Source organism: Zingiber officinale, chromosome 9A, assembly GCF_018446385.1.
Source record: "Zingiber officinale cultivar Zhangliang chromosome 9A, Zo_v1.1, whole genome shotgun sequence".
NCBI classification, from domain to species: domain Eukaryota; kingdom Viridiplantae; phylum Streptophyta; class Magnoliopsida; order Zingiberales; family Zingiberaceae; genus Zingiber; species Zingiber officinale.
Window position 1 is genome coordinate 39,134,026 of NC_056002.1, and position 14,538 is coordinate 39,148,563.

The window sequence follows — 14,538 nt, forward strand, 5'->3', positions numbered from 1 at the left end:
CTGGGCATCTCTCCCAGTCCATATCCTATATGGTGTCTTTATCACGGCCTTTGATGGAACTCGGTTGAGTATGAAAGCTGCCGTGTCTAGAGCATATCCCCATAGATATGTCGGAAGATCTGTGTGACTCATCATAAATCGTACCATATCTAATAAGGTACGATTCCTCTGTTCGGATACACCATTCCACTGTGGTGTTCCAAGAGGAGTGAGTTGGGATAGAATCCCACACTCAGCTAGATAGTCACGGAACTCATGGCTAAGGTATTCTCCACCTCGATCGGATCGAAGTATCTTAATACTCTTGCCAAGCTGGTTCTGTACTTCATTCTTGAATTCTTTGAACTTTTCAAAGGATTCGGACTTATGTGTCATTAAGTACACATAACCGTATCTACTGAAGTCATCAGTAAATGTGATGAAGTATCTATAACCGCCTCTAGTAGCGACATTGAAAGGGCCACATACATCACTATGTATGAGTCCTAACAAATCAGTCGCTCTCTCGCTGTGCCCACTAAAGGGAGTCTTGGTCATCTTGCCTCGTAGGCATGACTCGCAGACCTCATATGATTCAAAATCAAATGAGTCCAGCATACCATCCTTATGGAGCTGGGATAAGCGCTTGTCATTTATATGACCTAAGTGACAATGCCAGAGGTAGGTTTGGTTCATGTCATTTGACTTGAACCTCTTGGTATTTATGTTAAAGATAGGGCTCTCAAGGTCTAGAATATAGAGTTCGTTTATTAGAGGTGCACTACAATAGAACATATCGTTTAAATAGACAGAAAAACATTTGTTCTTTATTATAAACGAGAACCCTTTCTTGTCCAAACAAGAAACTGAAATTATGTTCTTAGTCAAGGCAGGCACATAACAACAATCATCTAATTCTAGTACAAGCCCAGAGGGAAGAGATAGATGATAAGTTCCTACAGCAATAGCAGCAACTCGTGCTCCATTGCCTACTCGTAGGTCTATCTCACCCTTCGTCAATGCCCTGCTATTTCTCAGCGCTTGTACATTAGTACAAATGTGCGAAGCACATCCGGTATCTAATACCCACGATGAAGAAATAGAGAGGTTGACTTCTATAACATGTATACCTGAAGTAGAAATCTTATTTCTCTTCTTCGTAAGATCTTCCAGGTATTCTTTGGAGTTCCTCTTCCAGTGCCTTGCTTGTCCTTGATATAGGTGACAAAGATGTTCAACCATATCGTAAGCGCCCATCAACTCATGTTGCTTCTGAAGCTCAGAGTTCATGGTTGCGAGCATAAAACAGGACACATCTAATGCGTCATCTTTATGCTTCTTGTAAGCATCCCGGTCAGCTCGCGTGGCAGTGGCAGGAGAAGCCTCCGGAATGGGCTGCTCCAGAACGTACAATTTACGTTCCTGAGTGAGAACTATTCTCAGGTTCCTGTACTAGTCCAGGAAATTTGCTCCGTTGAGCTTGTCCTTCTTAAGGACAGAACACAAGGAGAAAGAGTTCGTATTCGACGTCATGGTTATCTACAACAGAAAATTTACAGAAATAAATATCATATTCTTTTAAAATCATTTAATTAGGCCTTTAATTAAATGATGCTCCCACTGAATTCTATAATTCTTGTGGGACAAGATCCACATCATACTAACCCTTGAGTTAGCTTTGGCTAATACGCCCAAGGCTTAGTATGATCGGTAGGTAACGATTACCAATTACATCTCTATGCAACTCTTGTTTATAGAATCAATATCCGCATTTATATTAAAACTCGAGTTAGCTTTGGCTAATACGCCCGAGAGTTAATATAGATGTGATTTTGACCTATCTTTTCCAACCGTTGGAATAATGCCTATAGTTGACTCGATCCAACCGAGTAACTCAATCTAATTGAGTTTGTATTCACCCATGCGTTGATAGGCGGGACCAAAATTGTCCCTCCGTACCCTACCAAGATAATATGTATTGCTTTGCTTTGGCAGATTCAACAATACATGTGATCGAGGTAGTGATAGGTATCACGGCACGGTTAGGCATTTAGAGTTGGTTCGATCGAGATCTAATCTAATCAAAAAGGATGCATCTTGTGCACGACTTAGATCTAATCTAATCGCAAGGGTGCATCATGTGCACGACTTAGATCTAATCAAATCGTAAGGCACTAATTAATTAATTACTTATTAAACATGCATCATATACATAAGCAATTAACTAATTAATCTATTTGTAATTTAGTCATGGCCCTACTACGATCTTATCAAGCCAATGAGAAGATCGAATGGTCAACCTAGGGTCAACAGCTTCTCCAAGCTCCTCCCTTTGACCATCTTGTGTTGCTCGTGCTCGCCTTGGAACTCCGTCTCGTGTGGACCCTCCACCGCTCCAATTTGTACATTACAATTTGAAACTCGAGTTACATTCGAGTCTAAATCTAATTTACAACAAGAATATAAGAGAAGGCATGACGCGCAGGTCGCGAATAAATAAAAACATACAACACGCGCAAACACAAAACGGCACGCAGGCCGTATTATGAATTACAACACAACCAATCATATTGGATTTTTGGGCCATGACTATCACAAAATTAATATATAATTCAAAATTATATATTTTCATAATTTTCTATAATTTTAAAATTAATTTTTACAATTTTTACGAGTAAAATTTCCCGGCGGTCCCGTTTAGCGGTTTCGGGCGCAATCGCGGAATGGATCCCCTTGCCGAGCCCAGGGGCAGCGCCCCTACCCGCGATCTAACCATCGTGAGGGTTCCTTTGCGATCCAACAGCGCCTAAACCCGCTGTCCCAAAACGATTTGGGCCAAGACATTGCCGTTTCGGAAAAATCTTCCCGGCGGGTTCGTTTTTAGCGATTTCGGGTGCAATCGAGGAGCAAATCCCCTTGCGGGGTTAGGGGCAGTACCCCTACCCACGATCTAACCATCGTGAATTGCTCCTTTGCGATCTAATGGCTCCCGAGCCCGCTGTCCCAAACGGATTTGGGGCAAAACGAAGCCGTTTTGGAAAAATCTTTCCGGTAGCCGAAGCCTACAAGTGCCGAGACACTTGTGCTTCGCTTCTACGGAAAAATTACCCATAAAAAATATAAAATCATAATTTTACAGAAAATTACAGAAACTTTAGTTTTCATAAAACCAAAAATCAAACTCGTACAAGCCTTGCACGTGGCTCTGATACCACTGTTGGGTTCTTCGGGCCGCGAAAACCCCGAATCACCCAAAGCCGTAGATCCATGCAAGGAAAAACCGAATGAACTTACGAGTACGAGTTTCAAAATTTTAGATCTACACTAGATGAGAGTTATACCTTCGAAGCGAGCCCTTTCGCGTTCCCGCTCGTCCAAGGAGTTGCCGGATCTCGAGAGTGTCAACGTAGACACTCCTCTAATGATATCCACACGAATAAGGAGTGTCTCCCACACTCAAAGGATGGAGAAGAGAGCCCCAAGTGTGCTAGCACTTTCTAGAGCTCTCGAATGGGATTGGAAAGGAAGAAAAGAAGAAGGTACAAAAGAAATCTTATACACTCACTAGTAGTATCCTTCCTTTGTGACCTTCACTCTTCCTATGCTCTTGGATTCACTCAACCACCTTCTCCACACCATGGAAGTCCACGGCAACAGCAGCAAGGAGGAGGAAGAAAGCTTGGAAGAAGATGAGACAATTACCACACTTCAATTGCCACAAAACCAAAACCCCTTTTGCATTAGTGTGGCCGACCACCACATTATAACTCCCTCATTAATGTGGCCGGCCACATTAAAACCAAGGGGAGAGTGTAACCCCCATGAGGTGGCATGCCTCATGAGTTGGAGGTGATGTGGCAAGGATGAGTCATCCTTATGATGTGGCAATACATCAAGTCAAACTTGATGTTTCAATTTCTACTTGGTCAAGTCAAACTTGACCAATTGTCTTCCTTGTTGAGTTAAATCCAACCTTTGACTCAAGTCAATTTCAATTTAATGAATCTCAATTCATTAATATAAATTGACTCAATGAATCAAATCTAAATTAGACTCATTCAACAATTGAATCTAATTGAGTCTAACTCAATAAGTCTAATTTGAATCCAATTGGTTCATCATATGAACCCAATCCAATTGGTTCATCATATGAACCCAATCTCCATCCACTTGTTCTTTGTGTGTGACCCAATAGGTTCTTGTAACGTTGGCAATGTTTCTAAACTCCTTTAGAAACATAAGCAATGAGCGACATCTAGCAATACATCATTGCTACCCAAGTTACAAAAATGTTGAGATCCAACATCACCTTGTGACTATTAATTGTGACTCCTCACAATATATGACAAGTGTCCTTCTATCCTAGACATCTAGATTGATCAATGTGAGGCATAGACCGTGTCATCCTCTGACCAATCTAAATCTTGAACTCCAAGTAGACTCACTCAATCAAATAAGCTCAATATCTCATATTGACTCATTTGGGTATGGCCATACACTTCGTGGTCTTACTCTATCAAGAATATCGATGTCACTCCCGTCATATAGGAGGGATAGATCCCATCTACATCACTCACATCCCTCTGCATAATTCGTTACATACCCAGTAATCGCCTTTATAGTCCACCCAGTTACGGGTGGCGTTTGACGAAACCAAAGTACATAACTCCTCATGTAGGGATCCATGGTGACTTCAGGTCTAAGGACTAATAGTCATACTAATAGCCACATGAGAAAGTATATGACACTCATATAACGATCCATGATACTTTCTCATGGCGGGTCATTCAGTATACATTCTCTAATACATACCCATGTGTCAGCTTGATATCTTTATATCCATGACTTGTGAGATCAAGTCATCGAGCTGACCTACATGCTAGTCTTATTGTATTAACATTGTCCCTGAATGTTAATACTCGACTAGGAATGATTTAGAGTAGTGTTCCCTATATCATCTCACATCGATTCAACTAATCGATTGATATAGGTATGAACCTTCTACTCAAGGACACTATTATACTTAGTCTATTTGGCACTAATACAAATAAGTATAATAACCAAACAAATGCCTTTATTAATATACAAGAATATGATACAATGAGTCCATACAATCATCAAATGATTGGCTCTAGGGCTCTAACTAACAAGGACGCGTTCCCTGAAGAGGGAACAGTAGGTGTTTGTTAGACTTAGGATTTTCGTGAAATCTAAAAATCAAAATCGGATAGTCCGGAGATTATCAAAGTTATATTTTATTCTATTTACTTATTTCTCTAACTCTGTTTTATAGGAAATTAATATTTTGCAAGTTGAAGTTTGCTGCCTTGATTAGTCGACTGAACCTTCGGATCGGTTGACCGAACCCCGGAGATCATATCAGCTTGTGGCTAAGGTTCAACCAACCAATCATCCACCCGCCGAAATAAGAAGGGGACTTCGCCACCTGGAAGAAATTGATGCAGGTATTTTTTACAACAGATTTCGAATTAGTTTTAACAATGGAATCTGGATTTGTAGCTCCAGAAGGTAAGGAAAAATGTCAATGGACGAAAAAGGAGCAGGCTGAATACGTGGTGAACGACAAAGCAAAATACCATCTGCTAAGCGTTCTTCCACCTCAAGAAGTCAACAGGATCGGGCACTACAACTCGGCAAAGGAACTTTGGGAGAAGTTCCTTGAGCTGCACAAAGGGACGTCCAAAGCCAAGCTCGCCAGAAGAGATCTGCTTCGCAATCAGCTCACCAGCCTACGACTTGGGGAAGAGGAGACAGTCGCACATCTGCACTCGAGAATAAAAGAAATCATTACCGGACTTTCGAATCTCGGAGAAAAGGTAAGTAACCGAGATTCACTCAGGTACGCACTGAATTCATTTCCTAGAAATACCAAATGGGCATCATTAGTAGATGCTTTTTACATTTCTAAGGATTTAGAAAAAATTTCGTTAGAAGATTTTTTTCAACATTTGAAGTGCATGAGTCAAGATGTATAGGAATGAAGGAGCCCAAGAACAACGTCACCCTCAAAGCTTCGAGAGACAAACCAGAGTCGAAATCTCCTCTCGACGACGAGGAAATGGTAATGATAGTAAGAAGATTCAAGAAACTTTGTAAATCCAGATCTACTAACCATCCACAGGAAAAGAAGAAAAAGACGATCCGTTGCTACCACTGCGACGAAGAAGGAAACGTCAAGGACAACTGCCCCAAGCTGAAGATCAAGGATAAGGAGAAGGGTAAGAAGCCTATCCAAAAGTGAAAGGCCCTAAAGGCGACGTGGGACGATACGTCGTCCGAATCGGAAGTCGAAGCATTCTCCGGACTCGCACTGATGGCGAGTCATCAAAATGACGACTGCGATTCAAGCTCTTCCGAGATGAGCATCGAGAGCATCGATGAAGGGGGAGCTTCGTCAGAAGAAAGCAGCAGTTCAGGGGGAGACACGGACAACGAACTCGACAAGGTAAGTTAGGTACATTCTCTTCCTCCCGATAAACTTTTTATGTTCGTTAAGTTATTAACTAAAGACTGCTGTAAATTAGAAAAGGAAATAAAAAATTTAAAAATAATTTTGGCTAAATCTTGTCCCTTAGAAGAATTAGACAAATCAAAATTGGAAAGTGAAAAATTGAAATTAGAAAATAAAAATTTAAAACTTCAAATAGATAACTTGAAAAATTATGCATGTTCATCTAAAATCAATTTTAGAAGATCCAATAATTTAAATTGGTACTTTAGATATCACCCGGGATAAATTAGGAACATTTCAAGAAAGTATGTCCCTAAAAACTTGTTAGTTAATCGAGTAGGCTGAAACCTTTATTGGGTTCCTAAATCTTGCTTAGTCTAAATTTTAAAATTAAAATTAGCGCTTTCTAGTGAGAAAATTAAACAATGAATTTCTCTATGAGGCTTTGTCTAAGGAAGTGGTTATTGCTCCAATAACCAAGAATACCTAGTACCTCGCCACGACCTAGAAGCCAAAATATTGAAATAAATATTTAATTAACTTTCTGTCAAAGCATTAAAATTAGAATTAATTAATGCTTTCAAAGTTTTTCAAATATTTTTTTCTCTCAAAATATTTTTATACTTAGAAAATTACTTTTCGAAATTGACTTAGAAATTTAATTACTTAGAAAATTTTTCAAAAATTTAAGAAAATCTTTTGTCAAAACTGTTTAAGTTAGAATTTTTTTTCTTATAATTTCACTTAGAAAATTTTATTAATTTTTTTTAGACTGTTTATGTGAAAATTATTGTAAATTTTTAAGGATCTCAAAATTTTCTAAGTCTGTAACCCTTAGATATTTTTCTTGAAACCCCATTTTTTTTTTGTGATCAAAGGGGGAGAAGGATTAGTATAAGTCTAGGGGGAGGTAGACCCAAATTTAACTTGCTTTATTTTTTGCACTTAAATGCAAATTTAGTTAAGATTATTTCATGTCTATTTTTACTCTAACTTAACTTGGGTTGCTCACACCAAAAAGGGGGAGATTGTTGGAACCCCAAGGTTGTTTTGGTGTGATCAACAAGTTAAGTTAGGTCCACTACAACAAAATCCCTCATAGACATAAGTGGAACAACAACGGTTTTAAGAAAAAACCGATGTCTTTGAGTATTTTACACCGGTTTTTCCAAAAATCGGTGTCTATGAGCGCAGATTTTAGCTCATAGACATCGGTTTTTTAGGCGATGTCTATGAGCGCCCTTTTTTTCGTTAATAGACACCGATTTTAACAGCGGTTTTTAAAACCCGGTGTCTATGATAAAATAAAATAATTTAATTTTCCCACCAATACTTAGCCAAAATTTGCAACACTTCAATATTTCCTCCAAACCTAAACCTATATCGCGCAGTCCACCCCCTTCCTAGATCGACGCCCCTTCCTCTCCCGATTTAGATCAACACACAACGCCCTTGCTTCTCCACGATCGAGTCTCTATTTCTTTGCAGGCATCTCGGCTCCGGACATGAAGAACGCTCGCTTCATCCCATCGTTGACGAGACTCCGCCTCTGCCTCCTTCCAGGTACACAGCCAAATCTTCGTTTCCCCATCACTAGATGTTAGGGTTTTTATCCTTCGACCTCTCCTTCCAGGTACGCAGTTGTCTTGCTTCCCTCGGCATCATCTCTGACCCCCTAACAATCGGGCCACCGTCGCTTCGCTACTAGCTTTGGCTCCCCTCTCGAAGCCCTTCCGCAAGCGTCGCCGCCTTTGCTGCGCCGTCCTCAAAGACGACGCCCCTCCGGAGGAGATGCCGCAGCAAAGTCCAGGTGAGGGAGTCGGCGCAGCTATTGAAGAAAGGCCTAGTGCATTCTCTACTTCTCCTTCATCTTCCAGATAATTCGAAGTTTAGTTTCGATTCCCAAATCGGCATAGTCTTATCCTCCTGTTTAAGTTAATTAGTTGGTTTGTTAATAATGTCACCATTGAGCAACATTATTATTGCAATTTATCTGTGTTCGAGTTTTTGGATGAAGTTGCCCTAAATCACCCTTTCTAATGTCTGGATGCAAGGTTGCTGATGGATATGGTAATATGTTGGTATGTGATTGCCTGGACTATTTTTTTCATAATAATTTTTTATATATTTTTTATGAGTAGAAATCTTTTCTAGAGCTTAAATTTAACTTCTTGTAAGAAAGTAATTTGAACTTCAATTTGAGTATGCGAATCTTTATCTGCTATACAAGAAACTCTGTTCAGTCTATTTTCAATATTTTAATAATTTTTGTTTTCATTCAGGTAACTGTAGTTGGGATAAATACTGAATGGGGTTTGTTGATGGCTAGTATTTCAGAGGATACTGGTGGAGAAACTCCACTACAGTTTTTTTCTGAATTGTGAATTCTATTTTATGCCCCGTGCAAATTTTGCTATCAAGCCTACTTTTTTTTCTTGCTTTCTGTTATAGGTACGCTTGAATGTTGTTGCTACCTTCATTGGTATAGTAGGGCTGACTATAGCTGTTGGTGTTCTAGTAGTCCTGCTGGTTTGGTAAGCAACATTCTTCTCCACTTTATGACAACATTTTGTAATTCTCATTTGTCCTCCCTATCTGTTTCAGATACTTTACTGGACATACAAAGAACCCGGATGGATTTGTTCAATTCATAAAGGGATAGACAGGTATAAAATGTCCTGGATAGCATGAATTAAGGGGCTACCAGTAAGCTGTTTCTTGGATAGCTACATGTTGCTTGAGGTTGCCTATTTGAGTTGGTGATTACTAGCTGAGAATGGTTCTTTATAGTAATAATGTCCTGAAGGATTTGAATTATTTGAGGGGCAAATTTGAGTTACACCATTGAGGATAGTCAGAATGGCTGATGGTTCCTGTGTTGTTTTTTGCTTTATTGCTTATGTACTGTTTGCTAGATTCTTCATCAGATCGAGATAGGCGACGAAGATGAAGAATCTGAAAGCTCAGATTCAGAAAGTAATGATGATTTGGAATTGTCAAAAGTCACTAAAATGAGACTTCTTCCTTCATATGCTGGAAAGTGTATCCTTGCTATCATGCATGCCTCATATTGTTAGTGCATTTTAACATTGTAATGGGTGTTTTGAAACTTCACAGGTTCTTTCTTGTTTTTACAGATGACAACACCAATATCAATTGAAGACGTTCGTAGAGAGGTCAAAATCCTCAAAGACTTGTCCAACCATAATAATCTTGTCAAATTTTATGATGCATGTGAGGATGCACTTAACGTCTACGTAGTCATGGAGTATGTCTTAATTAACTCTAGTTAGCTTAACAATGAGTAACAGCGTTTCTACATCTGATATTTGTTCCATGTCACAAGATAGAGTTGATATATCCAAAACTTTTTGCATGTAGTATCCTACTAATATGCCTCTTTGCTTTCCACTTTGTATCCTGCACTAAGGAAAAATGATAATACTTTTCCATACAAATTTTAAAATGAACACTTCTAAGATGATGGGCAGCAATTTTTTTTTTAAAAAAAATTATGTAGTACTTCTGTTAATTTGGAACTCAACAATATGTTTTTCTCTTTTCCAGATTATGTGAAGGTGGAGAATTATTAGAAAGAATTTTATCCAAGTAAAAAAGTGATTTTATTGGCCATAATTTATATCTATTTGATTATTTGAATTTGAAAATTAATAACTTTTGATTGCTTTTTTTCCCTTGTGTTCTCAAGAGGTGGAAGGTACTCAGAGGAGGATGCAAAAGCTATAGTTATTCAAATACTGAGTGTAATCGCCTTTTGTCATCTTCAAGGTGTTGTGCATCATGATTTAAAGCCAGAGGTTGGTTTGTATCATAGAGAACTTTGATTCAATTTATGCAGACATGATATTACTTTAGATCTCTTATTTTACAGGAGCAACTTAGGGTATTCTGCTGTTCATTTCTTTTTCAACATATATTTTTCAGTTGCATACTTTCCTCTGTCATTTACTTCTATGTCTATCCTTGTGCAGGCCCTATTGCAAAATGCAACCGAAAGTTGGAGAGCAATTTGTAGAGTTTTTGCCGCATTGATTAGAGAAGGGATTTGCCTGGATCATCGGCGTTTGTTGGATCTGCGCTGAGCTGGATTTGGTTGTTCCTTTTATCCTATTTGATTGGTAATGAGATCCGTTCATCGCTCCTGATTTATCTAATTCTGGTTTTCGATAGTCAGGTTCCGTGGTAATTAGGGCGAATTGTGGCTCTTGCTTTGGCCACTCCTGGGTTCTTGTCCTCTTGGAAGTTCGGTTGAGTTGCTGCTTTCTTGACGAGACCTGGGATTGTTTCCGTGGAATTTCCTTTGCGTAAGGATTTTATTGAGAGATCTAATAGAAAAATTCATTTTTTTTGTCTGTTCTTTTTCCTTTTTTTGTCATGTTGGATTTGCTATGGTAGGAATTTCATTTGGGGGATAACGTCGTGGTCTTATTGATGCCGGTAAGAACAATGGTGATGATTAACTCTATAGATCTTACTATACTCGCGGGGGAAATTGTTTATATTGTGGAATTTCATATCAAACCGGTCATCTACGTGTAATTGATGCATGTTTCGAGTGGGATCTCTAAACTAACAGAATCCCATACTGGTTTCTCTGTTCATTTTTTAACTCTTTCATAATTCATGTGGGAGATTAAAACTTGATTCTACTCTATTATATATTTTCAGATTTTGCACATCTTAAGCGTTAATTGTCAGCTGTTATTTAAGTTGGTCAATATATTCAGATTTCATTTGGCATTGTTGACTTATTTGAAGCAGGACAGAATGTTAAAAGATGAAATGGCTACATCTCGGCTAGATGATTCTTATTTCTCATCTTCAACCTCACAATCCAATCGAGACGGTTTATTTTTGGCCAGGTAAGGAAATATTTCATTGATCATAGGCCATATTGTGAATTTACTATCATTTCCTCTTGTGATTCTAAATCTTTGATAGTTGTTATCCCTAGCTATTCCTGCAGCTCAACATCCTATTCTCTGTAATTGCGGCATATGCTATGCCTTCTGATAGTCAAAGTTAAAATAAAAAAGGAAGCAAAATTACTGGTTTTATCTTCTAGTGATTTCTGATAGTCGAATTTGTTTGCCAATATCCAAAATGTGATTGTTCAGTTGCATACTTTCCTCTGTCATTTACTTCTATGTCTATCCTTGTGCAGGCCCTATTGCAAAATGCAACCGAGTCAATGAAGGAGAGTAAGGTTATTGATATCTTAAATGTGTCGAGGCATCCATTCCTGCTGCCATTTTTTTTTTGCAGTTGCTAAGTTTCTTTTGTATGCCTCCACCATTACCATTAATACAGAATTTATATGCTGCAGTTTTGACCTATTTGAGTACTCATATAAGCTTAAAGTAATTTTGTTATGAAAAGAAAACACTTCTTCACCTTCTCATATCAAAAACAGATATCATTATGAACAATAGTCTTCCACAGCAGCCTTTAAAAACTTAGTATTCTATTTTATTTGATACATGTACACATTTATTTTAGTTATTTGACATATGGTGGATTATTGGGTCCTGATCATGAATTAACTTTGTATAAAGTATTATAGATTATCTTTGTTGCAAGTATCAATTAGAAAGGGACTTTCTTTGGTTTAGATATTTTGCATTCCAAATTTAGTTTATTGGTAGTTCTCATTGCAAAACCATACTGAAAAGCTTTCAAAATGCTTGATTTGAAGTGTTAGAAGGATAGAGATCAGAAAAACTAGACTGGCCTCGTTAGAGCTAGAGCAGATATTTGGAAAAAAATAAATAAATCAAAATAGCATCTTTACCATTTCTAGCTTTCAAAATTGCATCTTTACCATTTCCAGCTTTCAAAATTGCATCTTTACTAATATATTATTTATGTGTTTTTACAGTTTACAAATCTCAAGTACTCCAAAGTTGAAATTGATGAAGTGCAGTTCGAGTGGGCTGAATGCATGCTAGATTACATTTGAAGTGTGGTTCTACCTTGATGTGTTGTTAAAAGAATGTTCTACCTTGATTTTGATATCTATTAGCTAGCTTTTGATGTAAAAAGAATGTTTGGGTATTTTATGGATACTATTGTAAGAAGATTATTTATATAATTTGTGAATATTTGTGTATATTATGGATATTGTTGAATGAAGAATATTTGTGTAATTTGTGAATATTTGTGTATTTTTTTTTATTACTGTCGGTTTTTTATTGTTTCGGAAATCAAATTTGTGCTGTTAAAAAATATCCATATTACATCGGTTTTTCACCGCTGCAAAACCGGTGTAATTAACACAAATTACATCGGTCATTTACTGCTGCCAAAACTGGTGTTATTAACATACAATATTACATCAGTTTTACACCGTTGATGAAACAGTGTCGTTAAGTGATACTACACCGGTTAATAACCGATTCGAAGATCGGTGTCGTTAAGTGATACTACACCGGTTTTAATCCGATGTCTAAAATGGCAGACCTTTTACATCGGCTTCATAGACATCGGTCGAAAATGAAATAGACACCGGTGGAAAACCGATGTTTATGAGGGTTTTTGTTGTAGTGGTCATGTTTGTTTCTAACCTTGTGTCTAAGTGTGCAGGAGCTTAGGAGCATAGGTAGTCGAGTGGAAGACGCAGCTAGCGAGAAGGACGACAGTCCGAGGGACGAGGTGCTGCGGAAGAGTACACCGACGGATGAGAAGGAAGCATGCGGTGGTTCTGAGGGACGAAAGCCGGAGCGGAAGATTGCTCGGGGAGCAAGAGACTCAGCTAGCGAAAAGGACGGCACGCGATGCGTCCGAGGGACGAAGACTGTGGATGAGTATGCTGGTGGACGAGAAGGAAACACGCGGCGATTCCGAGGGACGAGAAGCCGGAAGGAAGTCCGCTCGAGAAGACCGGAAGTTGGGTTCGGGTGAGCCCTTTTCTGGATGGCAGAGATCACCAAGCGAGCGGAACCAGAGTTGAAGATCCGGATGGAGGCAAAAAAAGTCAACCGGAGTTGACTTAGGGTCCGGGGCGCCCGGAACAGTCCGGGGCGCCCGGAGCAGTCCGGGGCGCCCGGAGCAGTCCGGGGCGCCCGGACCAGCCCGAGGCGCCCGGAACCCTTCCGGGCGCCCAGAGATTGAATTTTAACCAGATCGAGCCAAATCTCGATCTGAATGTTGGGGATAAAATTTATCCCCCGCAAGGCACCCGGAACCCTTCCAGGCGCCCCGACCAAGGCTATAAATATAGCCTTGGTCCAGAAGCTTAAAATCAATTCAGAAATTGTAACAACGCTTGTGCGCTTTCCACTGTTTAGATTAGCTTCTTTCTTTTTGTGCTTCAACGCTGTAAGAGGCTTCTCCGTCTGAAGGAGATTGATAGTGCGCTTCATCCTTTCCTTGGATTAACAATCTCCCCGGTTGTAACCAAGTAAACAATCGTGTCTCTCTCTTTTCTGCTTTTAATTTACTGCTTTGATTATTTTACAAGTGTTAGTTTGAAAAGTCGGGAAGAGTTTTTGTTTATTTTTTACAGGGCTATTCAACCCCCCTTCTAGCCGACCCAATGGTCCTACATAGACCATGTCATCCTCTAATCAATTTATATCTTGAACTCCAAGTAGACTCACTCTATACAAATGAGTTCAATATCTCATATTGACTCATTTGGGCATGGTCATGCACTTAGTGGTCTCACTCTATCAAGAATCATGATGTCACTCCCGTCATATAGGAGGGATAGATCCCATCTACATCACTCACATCCCTCCACATAATTTGTTACATACCCAGTAATCGCCTTTATAGTCCACCCAGTTACGGATGACGTTTGACGAAGCCAAAGTATGCAACTCCTTATGTAGGGAACCATGGTGACTTCAGGTTCAAAGATTGATAGTCATACTAATAGTCACATGAGAAAGTATATGACACTCATATAACGATCCATGATACTTTCTCATGGTGAGTCATCCAGTATACATTCTCCAATGCATACCCATGTGTCAACTTAATATCTATATATCCATGACATGTTAGATCAAGTCATCGAGTTGACCTACATGCTAGTCTCATCGCATTAACATTGTCCCTGAATG

At 39.0% G+C, this 14,538-nt stretch overlaps 1 long non-coding RNA gene across 22 annotated transcripts; it reads left to right on the forward strand.

Annotated features, from left to right (window-relative positions):
• The first annotated feature begins 7,834 nt into the window (after window positions 1-7,834).
• LOC122021942 lies at window positions 7,835-12,411 on the forward strand. Of its 22 annotated transcripts, none has more exons than XR_006122696.1 (9): window positions 7,835-8,014; window positions 8,085-8,985; window positions 9,056-9,719; window positions 10,019-10,060; window positions 10,161-10,269; window positions 10,444-10,564; window positions 10,647-11,334; window positions 11,637-11,678; window positions 12,351-12,411. It is a non-coding gene; the product is annotated as an uncharacterized LOC122021942 (long non-coding RNA). The 22 variants fall into 22 exon arrangements; XR_006122712.1 differs by lacking the exon at window positions 12,351-12,411 and having other exon boundaries at window positions 10,647-10,909; window positions 11,231-11,334; window positions 11,637-12,343; XR_006122709.1 differs by lacking the exon at window positions 12,351-12,411 and having other exon boundaries at window positions 10,647-10,909; window positions 11,234-11,334; window positions 11,637-12,343.
• Window positions 12,412-14,538: the final 2,127 nt, after the last annotated feature.